Source organism: Apodemus sylvaticus, chromosome 21 (assembly GCF_947179515.1).
Source record: "Apodemus sylvaticus chromosome 21, mApoSyl1.1, whole genome shotgun sequence".
In the NCBI taxonomy this organism is placed as follows: Eukaryota; Metazoa; Chordata; class Mammalia; order Rodentia; family Muridae; genus Apodemus; species Apodemus sylvaticus.
Window position 1 is genome coordinate 35,740,850 of NC_067492.1, and position 22,137 is coordinate 35,762,986.

Consider the following 22,137-nt stretch of genomic DNA (forward strand, 5'->3'; position numbering starts at 1 on the left):
AGATGCTGATTAAATTTGGTCTTATCCTGAGGTGTTTTTTTTTTCCTCAAAAAAGGTGATAATTTTTCTGGGTATAGTAGACTGGTTTGGAATCTGTGGTCTCTTAGAGCTTGTAGAGCACCTATGTAGGCCCTTCTTGCTTTTAGCATCTTCATTGAAAAGTCAGTTGGTATTCTAATGGGTTTCTCTCTATGTGTTGCTTGGTCTTTTTCCTTTGCATAAAAAACAATTTTAAGGAATGAAATTTAATATCTTTCTAGAATCTGTTTTAGAAGAAAATCATTATCAAAATAAATAGCCAACATAAGACTTTGTAGCTTAATGAACTTTTATCTTACATTTGCAATAAATTAAATTAATAAATTAATTTAAAATAAATTTATATTTTAGAAATTTTCTCTCTAAACACAGTATTTACATGGTTCCTTGTAAGATTTTTCTCTCCAGATTTTTTTCCTCAGCCTCAGTTTTCAGAAATAAAATTGCATTTCCAGTCATTTTATCATTATTATTTATGTGTGTTTATGGCCACCCTGAAATCCCCATTCCACTCCAGACTTGTCAGAGCATTTCCTGTCTCTTCCTTAGAGAGTCACAGAATTCTTTCTGGATCATAAGTCTGTGCTAGTCGATATTTTTCAACACATCTAGAAAGAGAAAAAATGCCCCTATAGGACGGGTCTGTAGGTAAGTCCGCAAGGCATTATCATGATAATTGATTGATATGGGAAGGCCCAGCCCACAGCGGGCCGCACAACCTCTGGGCTTGTCATCCTAGGTTGTATAAGAAAGAGCAAGCCATGAGGAGCAAACCACTGAGCAGCACCCCTCCATGACTTTAGTCCTGCCTTCAGGCTCCTGCCTCAGCTCCGCAGCGATGGAGAGAGAGTTGTAAGGCAAGATAAACCTTTTCTCTGCTGTTGTGTTCCAAATCTTGGATGGCCTGGTGTAGTGACCCTTTTACCCTTTTTTATTTTCTTTGGACCAAATCTTTTCAGACTAGCTACTTAAGATTATGATGTGGACCCCAGTCAATGGGAAAAAGATACAGTCACTGCCTATATTGGGATTAAAAAACAAAACAAAACAAAAGTACTTCCTGTCTGAGCGTTCCATCTTGGGAGCATACCCTGTTAGCCAAGGGTCAAGTTTGCCTTGTCAGACACTTCAATTGGAATGGAAGTCTCTTCCATTGAGATCTCAGACCTATTATAACAAGGTTCCAGTCTTGAGTTTCTGCCCTGACTTCCTTTAGTGATGGATGGTAACCTGGACAAGTAAGAAGAAATAAAATCCCTTTCCTCCCTCAGGCTGCTTTCAGTTGGAGTGTTTTATCACAGCAACAAAAAGGAAACCAAAACCAAGTGCAAACTGGTATTTACCTCTCCAGTGTTACCTGGGAAACATGAAGGAGTGGAGCTGTCTAAATCCTGCAAGGTCTCCAGGCTGCTCTGCAGACTCTTGCAGAGCCCCTGCCAGGCACGCTGAGGAACATCACCACTTCTCTGAGATTTAACTTTTACTTTTTTCCTTTTTCCTTAAAAAAAAAAAAAAAAAAAAAAGAATCCTGGCCAAACCTAAGCCTGCTTTCCTGGATTCTTGGGGCTTTCTCCCTGATTCCAGGAAGCCTGGCTTCCCTTCTGTCATGCAGCCGCTTGCAGACCTCCACTGCAAAAGGCATGATCTCTGTCTGTCTCTTCTCCATCCCCTGCTCCTAGCAGATGCCAACATTTATAGCCTACCCTGTTGTTTCTCTTTCAAACCCAAATAAAATTGTCCTGGAGTGTTCTTCGGAGTCTGTTTTTATTTTTTTTTTAATTAAGGAGACTAAGAATCCAAAAGGAAGCTCCCAAAGTCCCCCTTTAACACCATCAGTAATAAAAGATGTGGGCAAGTGAAGGCCATGGCAAACAAGGAGTGAAGACAGCGTCTATCATAGAAGGATGAAGACCACCTCAGAGGGCCGAGGGCCGCGGTCCCATCCCAGGACAGAGGATTCTCAAGCCAGAGGAAGAAACTCTCTGTCTCCCTTCCTCTCTCCCCCTCCCCACCACCCCCACCTCTCTGTCTGTCTCTGTCTCTGTCTCTGTCTCTGTCTCTGTCTCTGTCTCTCTCTCTCTCTCTCACACACACACACACACACATACACACACCATCAGTCTTGACCACCCTAACCATCTCCCATCCCACCCCAACCATTTCAGAGCATTTCCTGTCCCTTCCTTAGAGGCTCAAGCCGAATTCTTTCTGAGTCACCAATCTGTGCCTCCTCCAACTGTCCTGTCCTTGTAGGGCATGGGGGCCTCTGTAGGGCATGGGGGCCTCTGTAAGGCACGGGAGGACCTCCAAAGAGTATGGGGGCTCTGTAATATATGGGAGGTTTGTAGGTTATGTAGACCTCTGTAGGACAGAGGGGCCTCTGTAGGGCATGGGTGCTTCTGTGGGGCAAGAAGGACCACTCTGCTCCATGTGTGGCAGCGCCCCTTCCATGTTCTTCCTCCTAGGGGAACTACTCTGTCCTTGTCTCTGGAATTCCCCAGAAGATCCATTAACTCCTCTTGAGTCTTCCCTCTCCTCACTCTTTGGGGTCTTCCACACTGGCTAAGGTTGGGGAAGGGCTTGTTTGGAATCAACGACAGCAGAACATGGATCAAGAATCCAGACTCAGTTGCGGCCACGGGACCGTCCTCCTGAGCCCAGCTGTGCAGTGTGTCCATGGCAGGCCTGTGGCCACACGCCTACCTCTCTCCACACCTATTCTGTGTGTGAAAGCCTGAAAGCCTTTAGTGGCGAGACTCAATCTTCTCTCTTTTTTACAGAGAAGGAATGGAGAAGCCAGGCTGTTGGCATGCTTGCAAAGGTCCACAGGCCTCGGATATGAAGCCAGGATTCAAACCCTGTGCACTGGCAACAGCAGTGCTCTCTCACCAGACATGCTACTGCCTCTCATGGTCTCTGGGCAAAATCCTTCCCGTGGGCCTCTTATTCTTGTTTTCTGTCCCAGTGTTGTCCTACCTTCTCTTCCAAGCAAAATACTTCTTTTTTGATCCAATCCAAGAGCATTTCCTGCTATACCCTCCCCCAAAGAAAGCGCACACACCAGGCAGAATCCCAGGGTACTGTGATATTCTTCCAGTCTGACCTCACTCCCCATGGAACCAGGAGCATTTCCAGGCAGACCATGGGCCACACCCATCTTGGCAGTCTCAGTCCCCAGCATGTTAAAGCCAGTGCCAAGTGAATTCAGGGTGCCAGGCTGGGGCTTGCCGCCTCTGACTGGCCATTGGCAGGGCTTTGGATAAATGCTGGCCTCTTGCCTTGTCTTCTCCTTCTCTGGGGCTCCAGAAGTGAGGTTTTCCTCAGCTTGGTCCTTGTTTCTTGTCTTGTTGGTGTAACAAAATGCCTAAGAAAATCGAGTTAAGGAGGGGAGGGTTTATCTGGACTCATCATTTGAGGTTTCAATTCATCATCCCAGATGATGTATGAGGTAGCTGGTCACGTTGAATCCATAGTCAGTTTTTAAAATGGGTCTGAGGGAGGATAATCTTAGGAAAATGACCCTTAATCCAAAGCACCTCAGCACAGCAAAGAGCGGTACCTCTGTAGAAGGGTGCACGGCTGCATTGGAAGCAGCAAGCCCACATACCCAGAGTCCTGCTGGATTCTTATTCCTAATGCAAAGGGTCCTGATCCTCACTCTGGTTGGTCAGAACTGGCTTCATACTCTTTCCACAGTCTGCTAACTTAAAAGTAGCACGGTCGATAAGCAAAGTGTTATTTTTCCAGAGCAGGATACAACTCTGAGCAGATGCTTTGATCTTGAGCAAGCACTAACTGGAAAAGGGACCCCCCACCCCTCCCTCAGACGGGGTCTTTTACCAGTTCATGTTAGGACCTGGCCCATTAAAACCTGGAAGCCAATTTAGAATTGGCAGACCCCTCCTGGGGAGGCGGGTCTCAGGAAGAGTAACCCCAGGACCTGAGACCAGGGCTCACTCTGAAACCTATTTACCCATTAAAGATGAAACTTCCTTTGTTCTATTTAACCATTTAATAGAAAAGGAAGGGGGTTTGTTTCTGTTTCCCAGGCCCGGAAGCGGGTTGGGGGGGGGGGGGCTCCTGGTGCCAGGCTTACCTCCTTTATCTTCAGCCATGGCACGGTGCCACTGACATTTGCTATAGGCTTCGCTGCTCCAATTAATGTCATCTATAAACTGCTTCGCAGACTTACCTAGAGATTTGTTTCCAAGATGATTGAATTCTGTCAACCTGACCATCAGGATGAGCCAACACAATCCGTGTGGTTAGAAGCCCCTTCTTTGCCCACAGGGGAATTACCTGGGACTCTCCTCTAGCTGATGGCTCTGTGCCCAGAGACTCGAGAGCTGCTCTTTGGACCGCTGGGAGTTTCCAGGATCCTAAGTCTGTCCTACAGGAATGTTTGAGTCACTTCCCTGCTGTGGGTAATAAAAGGCTAGTATTCAAATACCACTTTTCCTGCCCAGGCTTGAACAGAGCACTCTAACAAGTGACCGTTTGAGAAAAGTCAATACTGTTTGTCTACTTGCCTTGTCAGTCATAGTGTGTGATTCTTAAGACAGGGAGACAGGGCCGGGCAGTGATGGCCCATGCCTGTAATTCCAGCACTCTGGGAGGCAGAGGCAGGCAGATTTCTGAGTTCGAGGCCAGCCTGGTCTACAGAGTGAATTCCAGGACAGACAGGGCTATACAGAGAAAACCTGTCTCAAAAAAACCAAATCAATCAATCAATCAATAAATAAATAAATAAAACACAGGGAGACAGGACAACAGGCTGGAACCCCAAAGCTCCAGATCCACATTGTCACACTTGCCTTCTCCCAGCCTCAGTTTCCTCATTTGTAAGTTGGAACAAGAACTTCTCCTGGTGGGATGCTTTGAAAACATGCAAGCAAAGCACATAGGACACATAGGATATGCAGGTGCTGCTCAATGCTCAGGAAACCCATGGTCTAGGGCAACAGCTGGCCATGATCTGGTTCACGCCGTCACCACATCTGGCTCTGCACTGCTTGCTGCATTGTGTACCTACCACTGTCTGAGTTTTGCAAATTAGAACATTTTATTTGGGGGGGGGGTGGCCAGTTGTGGAGGCATGAAGACAGCTATCGAATCTGCAGATAGGATTTGGGACATCTATTGCCTCTATTACCTGGAGGGAGGTCATCGGAGCACACTGCCCATGCATCAGACACATCCGCCATCCCCTGAGATTGGCCATTTTAAATTCAACTCAAAGGGAGTGGCTACGGGCGGGGAAGCCACCTCATTTGGGTACTCACTCAAGGTTTCCTTTGGCTTCAAGTCCATTGCATTAATAAAAAGCCCTGAGCGTCTTCGGGAAAACATTGCAGCTCCTTCATTCTTCACTCTGTCCTAGGCATCTGGATTGTGTTAAGAATCCCCCAAAACCTAACCAATCTTCTACTTTGCACTCAGCCCCAGCAGCTGTGTGTCTAAGCTGAGCCTCTCTGTTCAAGATGCACACAGAAACACAAAACTGCCCAAGACCAGACCTAACATCAAGGTCTAAGAGAACGCGGTAGTCTGAGCCAGCAGGACCAACTCGCTGTGACTGCTGCTTCCAGTGCTACCTAACTGTGTGATCTAAGGGAACTTAAAAAAAAATCTACAAATGTCAGTTTCCTGGTTTGTAAAATGGTCCAGATTTGGGGCTGGAGAAATAGCCCAACAGTTAAGATGGCTGCCCCTTCCTGCAGAGGAGTGGAGTTTGGATAGCTTGCAAGAACCTGAGACCATTTCCTGGAGCTCCAAGCTCTTCCTGTCTCCTTGGCACCCATGCACATGTGCACGTGCACATACAAATAAATAAATTAAAACCAAAATAAATAAAAAAAAACGATCCAGATTCTCTCTGCCTCTCAGCCTTGCTTTGAGACAGCAATATATACGAAATGCTTAGCACAGGCCTTAGAAGTCTTCTCTTGTGTAAAGCTTCTGGGGCTGGGAAGACAACCAGTGGGTACCACACCGAGCCTGAGAAGGTAAGTTTTATCTACCAGACCTATGTGATAGAAGCGTTCTAGAATTAATATGCCCTCCAAGGAGAAATCCTCTACATACTTAGGGTTAATGAAAGAAAAAAGCTCTTTAATAATAGTATGCAATAGGTTCTGACGAATGCACAGAAGGGAACCAGTCTGAAACAGAAAGTTTTGCCATCTTACATAGGCCCCAGGCTTATGCATTCCACATATTCTGTCATCCTTAAATCTCTTCCATGTCCACATTCCAGGATACTATGAACAATTTAAACAGAGATAGGAAGACTGCAACTTTGGCCACTTGGACAGATGGGAGATTTACACGGCACAGATATTGCTAGAATTATTTAAGTATATGTGGTGGTGTGGGTGGAAATGGCCCCATAGACTCCTATGTTTGAATGCCTGGTCCCCAGTTGGTGAGCTGTTGGGGGGGGGGGATTAGGAGTTGTGGCTAGGCGTGTCCTAGTTGGAGAAGGTGTCACTGGGGATGGGCTTTGAGGTTTTAAACACTTAGACCAGGCTCTCTCTCTCTCTCTCTCTCTCTCTCTCTCTCTCTCTCTCTCTCTCTCTCTCTCTCTCTCTCTCTCTCTCTCCTGTTGCTTATGAATCAGGATTTACATCTCTCAATTACTACTCCACTGCCACGCCGATCTCCTTCCCTCTATGATGGTCCTACAAGCCCCCGATTAAATGCTTTCTTTTATAAGAGACACCTTAGGCTGGAAAGATGTCTCAATGGTTAAGAGCACTGACTGCTCTTCCAGAGGTCCTGAGTTCAATTCCCAGCAACCACATAGTGGCTCACAACCATCTGTAATGAGATCCAATGCCCTCTTCTGGTGTGTCTGAAGACAGCATACAGTGTACTCATGCAAATAAAATAAATAAATCTTTAAAAAAATAAGAGAGAGATGGCTTTGGTCATGATGTCTTTTCATAGCGACAGAATAGTAGCCAAGACACATGTGCACATGCAGAGACATGCGTGTGCCATACATGAATGAATGTATATGACATGAAAAGTACAAACATGTTGAAAGAAGTAACATTTAAATATATGATATATATTTAATGACAGTTGGAGTTTCCTTTTAACACACTGAAGTTCACCCCCTCTACCTCTGACCCTCCCTAAACAGGATCTCTGACCATAAAGGGGGAAAAGATAGACAGAAAGAGGGAAAGGAGCTATGGAAGGTTACAAAATTCAAACTTTGCTAGGCATGGTGGAACACACCTATAATTTCAGTACTTGGGACATAAAGACAGGAGGATTATGAGTTCTAGGCTAGTCTGGGCTACAAAGTGAGATGCTGTGGCTAGAAAGAAAAAAAGACAGGACCTCTATGAATCCAGCCTGGTCTACATAGTGAGTTCTATACCAAGCTGCACAGGGAGATCTTATCGATCCCAACCTCAAAGAACACCGAGAGGTGGAGGGAAAGAGGGAGATAAGAAGGTTCAGAGAGAAGGCTCCGCAGTGGAGAGCAGGTACTGCCTTTGCAGAGGACCCTCGTTCACGTGTAAGCAGCCATAAGGGGGGGGGGAGGGAGTCACATTTGCCTGTAACTCCAGTAAGGAAAGCCCATGCCTCTGGCCTCCCGGGGAACCTGCACTTGTGTGCATATGCAGGGAGAGAGAGAGAGAGAGAGAGAGAGAGAGAGAGAGAGAGAGAGAGAGAGAGAGAGAGAGAGAGAGAGAAGGAAAGGGAAATTCAAGCCTGCTGTGGTGAAGGTCTAAAAGGAAAGCAAAAGTCTTCAGCTCCCTCCTGGAGGGAAGGAAATGACCCAGAAGCCTGTCGCTTTGGGCAGTTCACTGGGAGAAAGAATTACATGCCTGTAAATGGAAAGAGGAAAGGAAAACAGGCTGTAGGCGCCAAGTTCCCATCTCCCCTGGCTTTTCTCAGCCACTTCTGCAGGTAAAGGTCCTCTCCTCTTGCTGGCTGGCTCCGGGCTCCAGGCTGGTGTCCAAGCCGAGGGGTTGCTGGAAGCAGCACGCTAGTCTTCTCCATGCCAGGCAGAGGTATCCCAACCGAGCTCACCAGAGCCTGCCCAGCCTGACGTCCTGCCAGCAGATAGCCTCACGCCTTGGCGGCAGCCACGGGGGTCCTGGTTTTCTGTTCCCAGGACCTCAAATGTCCCCCCCGCCCCCCCCCGCGGCCATCCTGAGAAAGACGGTGGGTAATTCCAAAATATAAATGCTATTTTTCATCTTCTTTTGTTGTTGGTTTTGTATCTTTAAGAAAGTTCTTGCTGAGCCGGGCAGTGGTGGCACACGCCTTTAATCCCAGCACTTGGGAGGCAGAGGCAAATGGTTTCTGAGTTCGAGGCCATCCTGGTCTACAGAGTGAGTTCCAGGACAGCCAGGGCTACACAGAGAAACCCTGTCTCGAAAAACCAAACAGCAACACAACAACAAAAAAGAAAGAAAGAAAGAAAAGAAACTTCTTGCTATAGCATAGCATAGCATAGCATAGCATAGCATAGCATAGCATAGCATAGCATAGCATAGCATATTGCTCAGGCAAATCTCCAATATGTGGTTTTCCTGCCTCAAGCGTCCCCAATCATGAGTCACCAGGCTAATATATACATTACATATATTCATTACATATATTATATACATATTAATGAGACTCCAGCCAGGTTTCCCAGGCTCATTCTGAACTCTGGAGCTAGAGCAGTTCCTTCATCTCATCACCCTCTGAGTAGCGAGGCTCACAGAGGTGAATCACTACACCCAGCTTAAAAGTGGTTCATTAGCCTCCTCCTCTCAGGCAGAACCCTTCCCTGCCCTCCTCCTTCCCCCCCCCCCCCAGCCTGGGTTCTTTGCCCTGAACGCACCAGGCTGTTTATTACGCATGTAGCTGTTACCGTGAAGTGTTGGCGACAGATGTCCCCACCACAGACTCCCTCCACGTGGCAGAGCCGGCTGGGACTTCCCTAATCCCCCTGGGACCTTGTAGGCATCTCAGGAATGCTCAGTACTGGGCAGACTAACGCACTTCCAGTTCAGACCCTTCCGCATGTGTTTGTAGCTGGGAACTAACTGGGTGCCTGTTTTCCTGCCTTAGGGTTGCAATATTGGGATTGGACTCTCCCAGCTAATGCCTGGTTGTTGAGGAGGGGGCTCTTTGACACCCCCCCCCACACACACACACATACATACACACAGGATCAAGTCCCACCTTGTGTACCAGCACAAGGGCTCTTCCTGTTTGATGGTAGGTTAAGAAGGAGGCATTGAAATCCTCAGAGCCTATGGGAAAGGGATTGTGCTACTGGTTCCTGCTCCTTTTCCCTCCCAGAGCCATGCCACCCCCCTACCCCACCCCCCATCTCTCCTCAGAAATTCTAAGTTGGCTTTGGGCCTCAGAGAGTCAGTGATACTGAATTAGGTCAAGCTTGTTAGGTCTAGAGATGACCCTGAAAGGCTAGGGAAGCGACTGCCTGCCTAGGGCCTCATGATACACACGGAAGGTACAAAGGACTAAGGTCTCTGTACATTCCCAGAACCCCCAGCTCCCCAGTGGAAGTTCATGCCCCTCCTCTGCAGACATTTCCAACTAGATACAACTAGTGTATTGGCTAGTTTTAGGTCAACTTGACACAATCTAGAGTTATTTGAAAGGAGGGAAACTCAATTAAAAAAATGTCCCCCGCCCCAAGATCTATCAATTGGGTGTTTTCTTAATTAATGATTGACAGGAGAGGTGCCAACCCATTGTGGGTGTGGCCACCCCTGGGCTAGTATTCTTTGGTTCTATAAGAAAGCAGAATGAGCAAACAGTGGGGGAGCAAGGAGGGAAAGCAGGACCACAGGGACCCAGTTTTCAGTGCAGTGAGCATCTTGGCCATCTGCACTGTGGGCACTGTGGCCTCTAGCCATAGAGGCCACAACTCCCCTCACACAGAAAACACTGCAATGCGTGAAGTACTCTAGCATAGGGTAATGGGGACACGTCTAAGACTAGAACACCTAGGTGTTTACCTTGGCATTTGTTTCCTGGGCTAAAACCATTCAGAGTAACTACTGCTATACTGCATGGGAAAGAGCCTCCCATTCCCTGCCACCCATGACTGTTCGATTTTTTTTTTTTAAATCAGCTATAGAGAGGCTTGGCCTGACTGTAGTCAGGACCTGTGCTGGTGGCCCTGAGTTCTATAAGAAAGCAGGTTGAGCAAGCCATGAAAAGCAGCCAGTAAACAACAACTTCCTATAGCCTCTGCATCAGTTCCTGCCTCCAGGTTCCTGCCCTGTATGAGTCCCTGCCCTGACTTCCTTTGGTGATAAACAATATGAGAGTGTAAGCCAAATGAACCCTTTCCTCCCTAACTTGCTTTTGGTCATGCTGTTTCACTGAAGCAATAAAACCCCTAACTATGACAACTAGCACCGTGCATACTAACAAAATAAATAATCACAGCCTTTGTGCAAGGGAAGACCTAAGAGAAGGATGGTGTGCCAAGGGGGAAGGTTGGACAACATGGCTCTGGAATAAAGGTTCTCAGGGAAGGAATGCACCAGAAAGCCTAAGCAGAGGGCCCCCAGCTTCCTGAGCTCAACCCATCCATTTGTCTATCCATACATGTATTCATCCACCCATCTATCCATCCATCCACCCATCCATCCATCCACCCACCCATCCATCATCTACCCATCCACTCATCTATCCATCCATCCACCCACCCATCCACTCATCCATCCATCCACTCTTCTATCCATCTATCTATCCATTGTCCACCCACCACCCATCCATCTACCCATCCATCCATCTACCCATCATCCATCCACCCAAGCATCTATCCATACATGTATTTATCTACTCAACCATCCATCCATCCATCTATCCATCCACCCACCCACCCATCCATCATCCATTCATCCACCCATCCATCCATCCATTCATCCACTCATCTATCCATTGTCCACCCACCACCCATTCATCTACCCATCCATCCATCATCCATCTACCCAAGCATCTATCCATACATGTATTTATCCATCCATCCATCCATCCATCTATCCACCATCCATCTATCCACAATGTATTCATCCACTCATCCATCCATCCATCATCCATCCATCCATCATCCATCCACCCAAGCATCTATCCACCGTCCATCTATCCATTCATGTATTCATCCACTCATCTATCTATCCATCCATCCATCCATCCATTTGTCCACCCATCAACTCACCCATCCATCTATCATCCACCCCTTTATCATCCAAGCTGTCTGGTGCCCAGCTTGTCCTAACTTAGATTCGATTACAGAACCTATTTTTTGAAGGTGGGCAAACTGAGGCCGAGTCACTTCCCCCTAAGATCACAGAGCCAGTGAACAGCAGAGGCAGGTGTGACGCCAGGGGTCCCCAGCCCACTTGTTCTCACTCTTAGTTCTGACACCTCTGGCTAACATCGGCCCCATGTCCCCGCTCTGCAGAGTTAGCAAACAAGATCCTTCGCCATTCCTGGGCATATCTTCCTGGGCATCTCTCTTCTGGGGTGATCAAAGGATTTCAGGGCACATTTAGCATTCCACAGAACTTGAAAGTGAACTCTTGCCTTTGAAACCATTCTGGTCACACGGAAACACTTCTGTCCATGCGACCTAATTCTAAGTGAAAAACTGGGCCACAGTCGGGAGGAGGGGCAGGGTGACCTTGAAGGTCTTTGATAGATCTTTCCTGCCTGGTCCACTTCATTGTCAGACCTCCTGCCCTTCGGAACGTCCTGCTTCTTTTCCACACAGTGACTGAGATGTCAGATTAAGGTCTTGGCACAGGTTTAGCTCTGGCGCCTGATGGCTTGTGACCTCTTCTGTCAGCCAAGGAAAGCAAAGCCTGGATCACAAAAAACTTGGCCACGCCCCTGGGACAACTGTGCTGGGAAAAACCTGCCCATTCTTTTTAGTTGCCCCCAATAATGAAAACAGTTCTAAAAATAGCCGTCCCAGGTCCAACCTGCTCATGACTCAGCAAGCTCTCGGGGATTCAGGTTTTCTTCTCAGTGGGCCAGGGCAATGGGAAGAGACCCTGGATGAGGCAGGCAAGAGGCACCATAGGCCTAGAGGGTGAAGACCCACGGCTCTCCCTTGGAAGTCCAGCCTGGTGGTTCCTTCATGCAATCCCAACACACTGGGAGTTGAGGCAGGAGAATTGCCATGATTCCGGGACCAGTATAATTTACAGAATGGGATCTCTGTAAAAAATAAAAAAATTTAAGCCAGTATTGTTAAGCTAAAGAAAATCTGATTTTTGGCATCTCTGTGTTAATTCTTGAACTGGAGGGGCTGGAGAGAGGGCTCGGTAGTTAAGGCCATGAAGAGACTGCCTAAGAGAACATTTAGCTTGGCAGTAGGCACGCAGCATTCCTGAGGAAGCCTCTTTTTTTTTTTAATTGTATATATGCACATGTAGGGGTCTTTGGAGGCCGGAAGAGGGTGTGGCATCTCCTGGAGCTGCAGATGTGGGTGTTGGGTACCAAACTCAGATACTCTAGAATAACAGAAAGCGCTCACCACTGAGACATCTCTCCAGCCCCAACCCCACCTCCCAGGAGGGAGCTTTTGACGCAGATCAATCAGGCCCATTTATTAGCTATCTGACTATCAGTGAGTTACTTGGCTCTCTGAACTCCATTCTTTGCATCTTCAAATAAGTGTAAATATGCAGATCATTGTGGCGCCGTTAGGATCATGACGTCCACGGTGGCATTCGCTAAAACTCAGTTTCCTGCCACCCTTTCCTCTGGAAGAGAGCACCAAGAGCTGGTGTCATGGAAATGCAAGGAGTCCCACCTCTCCGGACCTTTGGCTGGATAATCACCAGGTACTGACCAGAGCTCAGTACGTCACGAGCCACACAGGGACTTCCCCTGCTCTGGTGGGCTTTCCGGGTCAGCCCTGGGACTTTCCTCTGAGCTAGACACATGCCTAAGTCAGGAGGCAGAGGTAAACCTCTCCCTGTTGGTTGCTGCGGCTCTCCAGGCTGCCGATTAAAGGAAGGAAGATATTTTTGGCCTTGGGCTAAGATATATATATTCCTTAGGTTGAAAGGAGGCCGTGTAAAAGCTCCTCTGGGCCAGAAACTCACCTCAAAGACACCAGAGGTGGCAGGGGAAGAGTGGCTGGCCCTGGCCAGTGACACCTCTCTGCCCCTGCAGCTGCAGCAGGCCAACCTGTGTTCCCGACACGCCTCTCTCTGATCTGTGCCCAGGAAAGCTGGGGTTACTGAAGAGGGGGTGACCCAGGTCACCCAGGAAGACCGTGAGCAGTATGACTAAATGAACAACTTCAACATCTGCGTGGAAGCCCCTGCCTCGTAGTGGAAACGAGAACTCTTGCCCCTCTGAGGTCTTGGGGACTTCCTGCAGCCTCTCTCTATATTGGCATCTTCTGCAGGTCAGGTCGTAGGGCCTGTCTGCTCTACTTCCAGAACACAGCACGTGCTGTCTCCACATCCTCCAGCCTGGTTTGCCTTCCCAGACAAGGTTTTCCTGGTTCCTCTCTGACTCCCATGTATTTCTCCATGTATAATTAAAGGGCTCCTTCTAAGGGGCCACCAGTACCTGCCACTATCCTATTTAAGACACTCTGGTGATACACAACAGACAACGTAAAGCCTCCTTTTTCTAAGGCCCAGCCTGATGCAAACCTGAGCCTTCTCCACCCTAATTTCAGTGTCCTGCCAACTTTGATATGCCACCTCTCCTGCCAAGACAGCATAGTCCCCTCTGCTTGAGAACTTTGTATTTACTGGGTCCCCCATCAAATGTTCCTGTATTTACTGGGTCCCCCATCAAATGTTCTTCCGCTCCCGACCAACACTGATTTTTTTTTTACCTATCCTTTTGAACTCACTGAAACCTTCTCAGGACTTTTCTTTTTTACCCAATGTCTGTAAAGCCTCTAACCATCCTTTGCTGTTGTTGGTTTTCTCCCATTAATTTATTCTCTAACCATTCTTAATCATTTTTGGTTTGACACAGGATTTAGCCTGGAATTCACTATGTAGATTAGAACTCACATAGAGATCAACCTGCCTCTGCCTCCTGAGGGGTAAGCTTAAAAGCATGTACCGCCAGGTAGGGCTCTTAGTCGCTATTTGTTTGTTTGTTTGTTTGTTTGTTAATTTTTATTTCTCATCCTTATTATTGTGGCACACGGTATGCCGTCCTTATTTATACCTTTGGAAATAACATGAGGAACGACTTCTCTGGGCTGAGGTTTTCTGTTTCCGTGAGCCAAGACTGAGGTTTGGGGAGAAGGGGGCGGAAAGGAACAGAAGAAGGCAGGGGGCAGAGAGGAGCGATGAGTCACGACTTGAGTGAAAGCAAGACAGCGCGGGGGTAGGGAGTCTGACCTGCATACTGCCGTGTGTCAGGCACTGTGTGGGGCCCTGGAGACACGTCCAGAACCCGGATCAGACCGTGCCACCGCGGGGTTCATCTAAGTAAGCTACAGTCTGAAAAGAACCAGTAATCCTGCAAATGGGTCCTTGCGGTTTTAATCACCTTTAGGCAAGAGGACCAGGACTTTACGTCACCGGGTCAGGGTAGCAAAGGATAACCACCGTTTGCTGCCGCGGATATACGGACCTAATTGCCACATGCCATAAAGTCACGAAGGTGGGGAGGCAAAAAATGCAAGGTAGATCCGCAGGAAGCAAAGCTGAAGGGCAGTTTTCACAATCATTTAAAAGAAACAACTGCAGGTCTGGTGCCTTTCGGGTTTTCTAGCGAGTGGCGAGCGCCGCCTGCCGGTCATTACGAGCATTACATAGGGCATTTGCTCCGCCCAGTGCAAAACCCAGAAGCTGTTACTTCAGTACGCATGCGCACATCGAAAAGCTTACAAAGAGGATTCTCTAGGCACTGAGCTTTCGGTTGTCAGGATGGCCGAGCGGTCTAAGGCGCTGCGTTCAGGTCGCAGTCTCCCCTGGAGGCGTGGGTTCGAATCCCACTTCTGACAAATTGCACTTTTATTCGCAATTCAATTTATACATGAACTGAATTAGGTAACCATTATCGACTTTTTCATAATATTCTTCTCTTCGCCGTTTTAAATGCCATTGTATACTTTTTAAAACTATCTTACTGTAAAAATTCAGGAGCGGGGGGGCGAGGGAAATGATTCTTTTCACTGTGGTCGGTCAAGCGCAGGTCTAGTTTTCAAATCTGCTTTCAATTTTGAGGGAGAATTACTGGGAGAAGAAAAAAAAAAGTAGTTTGTCAGAAGTGGGATTCGAACCCACGCCTCCAGGGGAGACTGCGACCTGAACGCAGCGCCTTAGACCGCTCGGCCATCCTGACTTGTGAATCTGGTGTTTTCACGTTCGTTTTAGTTATTGGCACTCTGTGACACCACCGTGGCCGCCACCGCCGCCGCCGCCGCCGCAGCCACCACCACCACCCTATTCTGCCACCACCATCACTACTTACATATATACACACACCACGCCCTCACCCCAACCGCACACACACATGCTCGCTTGGCCCCTACAGCCAGCGTCTCTCCAGCTCTATGCAATGTCTACAGTCCGGTCTGCTCAGGTTAAGAAAACACCAGCTAGTAGCTGGGCGTGGCGACCCTCACCTGTAATTCTAGCACGCAGTCATCTAAAGGAAAAGAATCGCCTCGAGTTCCAGACCAGCCTTGGCTATGGGAGTTAGGCTCGATCTAAAAACAAAACAAAACACTAAATAAACAAGAAACACATACAGTGTTGACAAGACGCCCCCCTTTTCAGACGGACCTGTAGCTGTTTTCACTGGAAACGTGCAGAAAATCTTTCACATTCTATACAAAAGAACTACAGATGTAAATACAAGGACGAACGAGCAACTGTTCACTGAATTCTAGACGACACCTGGCTCCGCACCACAGGATGCCAGAGGCTTCTTGTAAGACGGAAGGCTGGAGGTGGCCGGGAACAACACAACCATAGGCTTCAGAGAAAATGGAGATCTTAGGGAGAGAACTGTCATCTGCCTTCGAAGCCCTATGACCAACGACTGGAGCTCAAGGTGTCATCAGTCCTTTTGCTCGTCGACCTGGGGCCTGAGCCCTGACTGTAAGGGCGTTGGAGGGTAAGGTAACAGGGCATCTGAGTAGATAGCCAGGTCGCCAGAGACACTCATGACAAGGCTGGACAGTCGCCCAGTACACAGGTGTTTTATTGCTGCTGTCAAATTACCAAGCGCCGGGCGGTGGTGGCGCATGCCTTTAGTCCCAGAATTTGGGAGGCAGAGGCAGGTGGATTTCTGAGGATTTCTGAATTCGAGGCCAGCCTGGTCTACAGAGTGAGTTCCAGGACAGCCAGGGCTACACAGAGAAACCCTGTCTCGAAAAAAAGCCAAAATAAAAAATAAAAAAATAAAAATAAATTACTAAGCTTGTTTGTGTGGCTGGTTGGTTGATTGGCTTTTGACCAGAATCTTGTTATGCCGTTTAGATTATCCTGGAACTCACTATCCTCCTGCCTCAGCCGAATGCTATGACTGTATACAGGCATATAAACCACAGAGCCTGGTTTAGTCCTAATTTTTTCAAGACACACACACACACACACACACACACACACACATACTTCTTGATATTTTCCACCATCAGTTTTTTGCTCCCAGTTCAATTTGTGGTGAGACATAGTCTGGTGTTGGTGTTTGTAGATCTTTGCTTTTGTTTCTTGAATCTGTTGTTGTGTTGGAGGTCTCTCTCTCTCTCTCTCTCTCTCTCTCTCTCTCTCTCTCTCTCTCTGTGTGTGTGTGTGTGTGTTGTGTTGTGTGTGCGTGATTTTTTTTAACTTGTTTTTTGAACAGGATCTCACATAGCCCAGGATGACCTCAAAATTGTTAAGTAAGCTAGGATGACCTTGAACTCCTGGTCTTCCTGCCTCCTTCATCTACTGAGGGCTGAACTCATGCTAAGCAAGTACTCTACCAACCCAGAGCAGTTACATATGTTCTCCTATAGATACATTCTTTTCTTTTCTTTCCTTTCCTTTTCTTTTCTCTTACCTTTCCTTCTCTCTCTCTCTCTCTCTCTCTCTCTCTCTCTCTCTCTCTCTCTCTCTCTTGTTTGTTTATAAATGCATGTTTAAGTCCTGAGCTACATGAGAAAATCTTGTCTCCCCAAAAAGTAACTTCTCCAGCTCACACCTTTAACCCCAGCATGTGGGAAGCAGAGGCAGAATTCAAGACCACACAGAGAAACTGGGGGGTTGGGGGGACGGGGTTGTAAAAATACCTAAACAAACAAAAAGTAACTTCTCAAAGTAAACTGTTTCTCTATTTAAAACTTTGAGCAATAAAGACAGGTGTGATGGTACATACATTGTAGCCACTGGGAGGTAAAGAAAGGAGGATAAGGAATTCAGGATTATCCTTGGTTACAGAGTGAGTTTAAGATTAATCTGGGCTATATGAGACGCTATCTTAAAAAAATGAATGAAAGAAAAGAAAGAAGGAAAGAGAAAGAAAGAAAGAAAGAAAGAAAGAAAGAAAGAAAGAAAGAAAGAAAGAAGAAAGAAAAAAGAAAGAAAGAAGAGGAGAGAAAGGAAAGGAAAGAAAAAGAGAAAAGAAGAAAAACCACTCTGGCAGGAGCCTGGCTGGAATGGAAGTTGGCGTCAGTCTGTGGTAGAGTGACAAAGGACTAGCCAGTCACCCAAGGGGCTGATTGTCACACAGCAAGTCAAAGAGAACCAAGCTCTTCTCCAGGTTTCCAAATTTCACTATGGAGGGGCCAGGGAGGTGGCTCAGTGGGAAACAGCTTGATGTGCACATGTGAGGTCCTGAGTTTTAATACCAAGAACTTACATAAGGCAGTAGCCTGTCTTGCCGTGAGCTGGGAGGTGAGACAGGAGAATCCCTAGAAGCTTTGGGGCCAGTTAGCCTAAAACGGTCTGCAGCCTCAAACAACGGGGAAGCTAGAGGCTGACCGCTGACCTCCATATGGAGGAGCTGTGCATCTCACATGCACCCAACCATACACACACACACACACACACACACACACACACACACACACACACCGTTAAGAGTATTGTCTGCTCTCTCAGAGGTTAGATTCCAAAAATTCACTTACCAGCTCACAACCATCCGTAGCCTAGTTCCTGGGGATCCAACGCCCTCATCTGGCTGCCTTAGGCACTACATGCATGCGGCTCACTTTAAAAAATTCAGTATGTATACTAATCTCATTTTTATTAAAGTAAAACGAAAGCGTTTTTTTAAAAAAAAAAAGCATGCAAGTGTCTTTATTTCTACATAGACACACCATTGAAAATTAAAAAAAAACAGAGGATAAGATCTGAGAAAACTCATCCAAGTCTTAGCAGCCTTTAATAAGTCTTAGCTTATTAAAGGGCAGACGTGGGTCTGCAGAGGGGGCTATGACCACCGATAAACCATGTGAACGAATGAACTAATAATTAATAGTTAAATTGGAAAGAGCCAACCCCACACCATCAGCACAAGTATGAGACTGTCAGTATATGTGCTACCTGGAAACACAGAAGCCCATAGAAGAGTCCTGTGAGTTTCTTAGAGCTGAAATTGAACTATTAATTATAGTGGTGCTATTACCCATCTCTCAACACTCTTAGTTTGTCTTCTTGGTTTGGTGGAGTGTGGGTGGTGTATGGAGCAGACACTTGAGTGTGCAAGTGACCCTGCCCATAGGGTCATGGGGATAGGCCAGAGCAGAACACCTGCTTCCTCTTCTATTAATCTCTGCCTTGTTGCTTTGAGACAGGCTGTCTCTCGATGAACCAAAACTCGTTTCTAGGGCTGGAGAGCTGGCTCAGCAGTTAAGAGCACCACCTGCTCTTCCAGAAGTCCTGAGTTCAGTTCCCAGCAACCACATGGTGGCTCACAACCATCTGTAATAGGATCTGATGCCCTCTTCTGGTGTGTCTGAAGACCGCGACAGTGTACTAACAAACATGAAATAAATAAATCTTTTTTTTTTTTTGAGACAGGGTTTCTCTGTGTAGCCCTGGCTGTCCTGGAACTCACTCTGTAGACCAGGCTGGCCTCGAACTCAGAAATCCTCCTGCCTCTGCCTCCCAGAGTGCTGGGATTACAGGTGTGCACCACCACCACCCGGCTGAAATAAATAAATCTTAAACAAACAAACAAAACTCATTTCTGGGCCAGGCCAATGAACTCTAGGGATCTGCCTGTCTCCAACCCCCCAGTTTTGAAGTCATGGTCACTGATAGCCATGCCCAGCTTTTGAGCTGGGTGCGAAGGATTCGAATCCAAGTCCTCTTGCTTGCATAGACAGTGCGTTATTCCCAGGCTCGCTGATTTTTTAAAAAAAGATAACTCTATTTTAATTAACAAATTCATTAGGGTTTGTTGTTGTGAGTCTGTTTTGTGAGTCTTTTTCTTTGTAGCCCTGGATGTCTTGGAACTCACTGTGTAGACTAGGCTGGCCTCAAGCTCACTGTGTAGACCAGGCTGGCCTCAACTGCCTGTCTCTGCCTCCTGAGTGCTGGAATTAAAGGCTCGGGGGCCACTCTTCCTGGCCCTGTTGACATTTTTGAGACAAGGTTTGTCTATATAGGCAAGGCTAGCCTGGAACTTAGGTTAATTCTCCTGCCTGTGTCTTTCAAGTAGTTGGGAATTCAGGCCTTTTACCAGTAGGACTGGCTCCAGTACTGATGTTCATCTGCTCTGTGAAGAATCCTAGCATCCCTCCCATCCTGACAGGCTCAGAATAGGGGTTTCATCAGAATAGAGCCGTGTGCAGAACTAAACAGGGAACACGCGGCTGGCCACAGGTGCTCTGTGTGAGCAGAGACCGTCTCTGGGAAGAGCGTCGAATCGATTCCCCGCCCCCAGCTGCCTGTCTGCCCGTCTGTACATCCCGACAATCCAGGGCTCTCATCGCATCCGTGTGGATCTGGGTGGGCAGCTGGTGCCGGCCCAGCTCTGATGGCCTCCTACATTATCTGACAGCTGACCCAGTGCTGGGCTCGCTCTGCGATGCCATTTGAAAGGAATGAAAGTGGGATTAGCTAAACGACAGAATGCAAACCAACGGCAAAACAAAAACATGCTACTGTTTCAGAATCTGCCCCCAAAACAATCCCTTGATTGTTCTGTGTCATAATAAAGTTACAGGCCCACACCAACTTTGTTCTGAGCTTGGACTGGTCTCTGGGTTACAGTTTTCCTGCTACTAAGATGCACTGTTCACTTTCAGAGTAGCTGCTTTAGGTGTGTGTGTGTGTGTGTGTGTGTGTGTGTGTGTGTGTGTATGCTCATGAGAGAGAGACAGAGACACAGAGACAGAGACAGAGAGAGACAAAGACAGAGGTTGGAGTGTCCCAGGTACACTGGATTAAACCAGCATCAACCAATCCTTCTATCAAAGTCCCAAGATCCTAAAACCCTCCTGTCTTGTTCTCCGTTTTTGAGAACCCCAGGCAGGTAAGAGTGATCTCCTGGTCCTCGGATTACGGGCTTGCACTACCAAGCCAGTTAAAAACCCAGCAAACGTCATTTTGGGGGACTGAGTAACAGCTATCCAGTGATACTCCAAATATCTTTGTCCAAGTCTTCAAAATATGTGGAGTTACTGTATAAAGGAAAAAAGGTTAGCTGGGTACTGGGGGTGCACACCTTTAATTCCCGCTCCTGAGATGGAGAGACAGGCAGATCTTTGAGTTTAAGGCCAATCTGGTCTACAGAGCAAGTTCCAGGACAGTCAGGGCTACACTGAGAAACCTTGCTTCAAAAAATAAAATAAGCCGGGTGGTGGTGGCGCACGCCTGTAATCCCAGCACTCTGGGAGGCAGAGGCAGGCCGAATTCTGAGTTTGAGGCCAGCCTGGTCTACAAAGTGAGTTCCAGGACAGCCAGGGCTACACAGAGAAACCCTGTCTCGAAAAAAACAAAACAAAACAAAACAAAAAAAGAAAGAAAGAAAGAAAGGAAGGAAGGAAGGAAGGAAGAAAGAAAGGAAGGAAGGAAGGAAAGAAGGAAGGAAGGGAGGGAGGGAGGACCCTCCAGGCTTGGGAGCTCCCAGAACTGGAGAGACAGAGATAAGAGGATCCAATCTGCAGCTGATCTGAGGCCATCCTGGGCAACATTGGAAGAAGCGCTTGTCTCAAAAAAGCTAAAAGAAAAGAGTTATTTGCGTCCCATTGGTCTCCAGGGTGGATTCAGCTGATGCGGCTGGGTGGCCAGGTGTCTCCTTCCTCCCTCAGGGCTCCATGCATGCCCCTCCTGAGCTGCACCCTAAGTGGAAAAGAGCCACCCCTCCCTGATAGACCCTTCCCCTGTGGGCTTCCGAGCAGCCGTACTCTGATACTAGAACCTCCAGACAAACTTTCAAGATATGAAAGGGTCATTGGGAGTAGAGCCTTGGGCATGAGGCTCAGGCATGAGGCTCGGTGCTAGTGTATTTGGTTAGCATGTTCAGTGCCCTGGGCTCAGTCCTCAGCACACTGTGGTGTTTATATCTCAGCACTTGGGACGCAGAAGCAAGGCAGAGATCCATCATCAGACACATATCAAGGTCAGGGCTAGCCTGGGTTACATGAGACTTTGTCTTTTAAAAGAAAGAAGGAATCTTTGCAGATTGTTAGTGACTGGGTGAGTGAATAAATATTTAAAATTCCTGATTTGAGGCTATTGAACTGATGGGCAATATAGTCATGACCACATCCTTACAACAGAGGAGAGAGAGAGAGAGTGAGAGAGAGAGAGAGAGAGAGAGAGTTAAGGATACATAGAGAGGCAGAGCTAGGCAGGGTACCAGAATCCACTGCTCGCAGGTCATCTGTAATCCCAGGCTGTAGAGACCTGAGGTATAAGAATATCAAAAGCATGAAGTCAATCTGGACAACAGAGCAATCCCCTGTCTCAAAACAAAAATTGGAAAAAAGAACCACAGAGGTTGCCTGGCCTCAGGACACCATGACTGTGTCTCCATGATGATACTTTTGCATATCTAGCCTCCATCACTGAGAAGAAACTTTTGTTACTTTAAGACCTTGAGTATGTGATAGGTTGTCACAAGGAGCCACAGGATAGTACAGTAATCTACACAGCCTCTGTGACCTGTCCCCTACCTACT

The 22,137-nt window shown here is 47.4% G+C and overlaps 2 non-coding genes and 1 pseudogene across 2 annotated transcripts; 1 reads left to right on the forward strand and 2 right to left on the reverse strand.

Annotated features, from left to right (window-relative positions):
- Nucleotides 1-22,137, reverse strand: part of LOC127672136 (transcription factor BTF3 homolog 4-like) — a 39,513-nt pseudogene that overhangs the window by 15,544 nt on the left and 1,832 nt on the right.
- On the forward strand, nt 14,940-15,022 carry Trnal-cag (transfer RNA leucine (anticodon CAG)). The gene has a single exon. It is a non-coding gene; the product is annotated as a tRNA-Leu (tRNA).
- On the reverse strand, nt 15,281-15,363 carry Trnal-cag (transfer RNA leucine (anticodon CAG)). The gene has a single exon. It is a non-coding gene; the product is annotated as a tRNA-Leu (tRNA).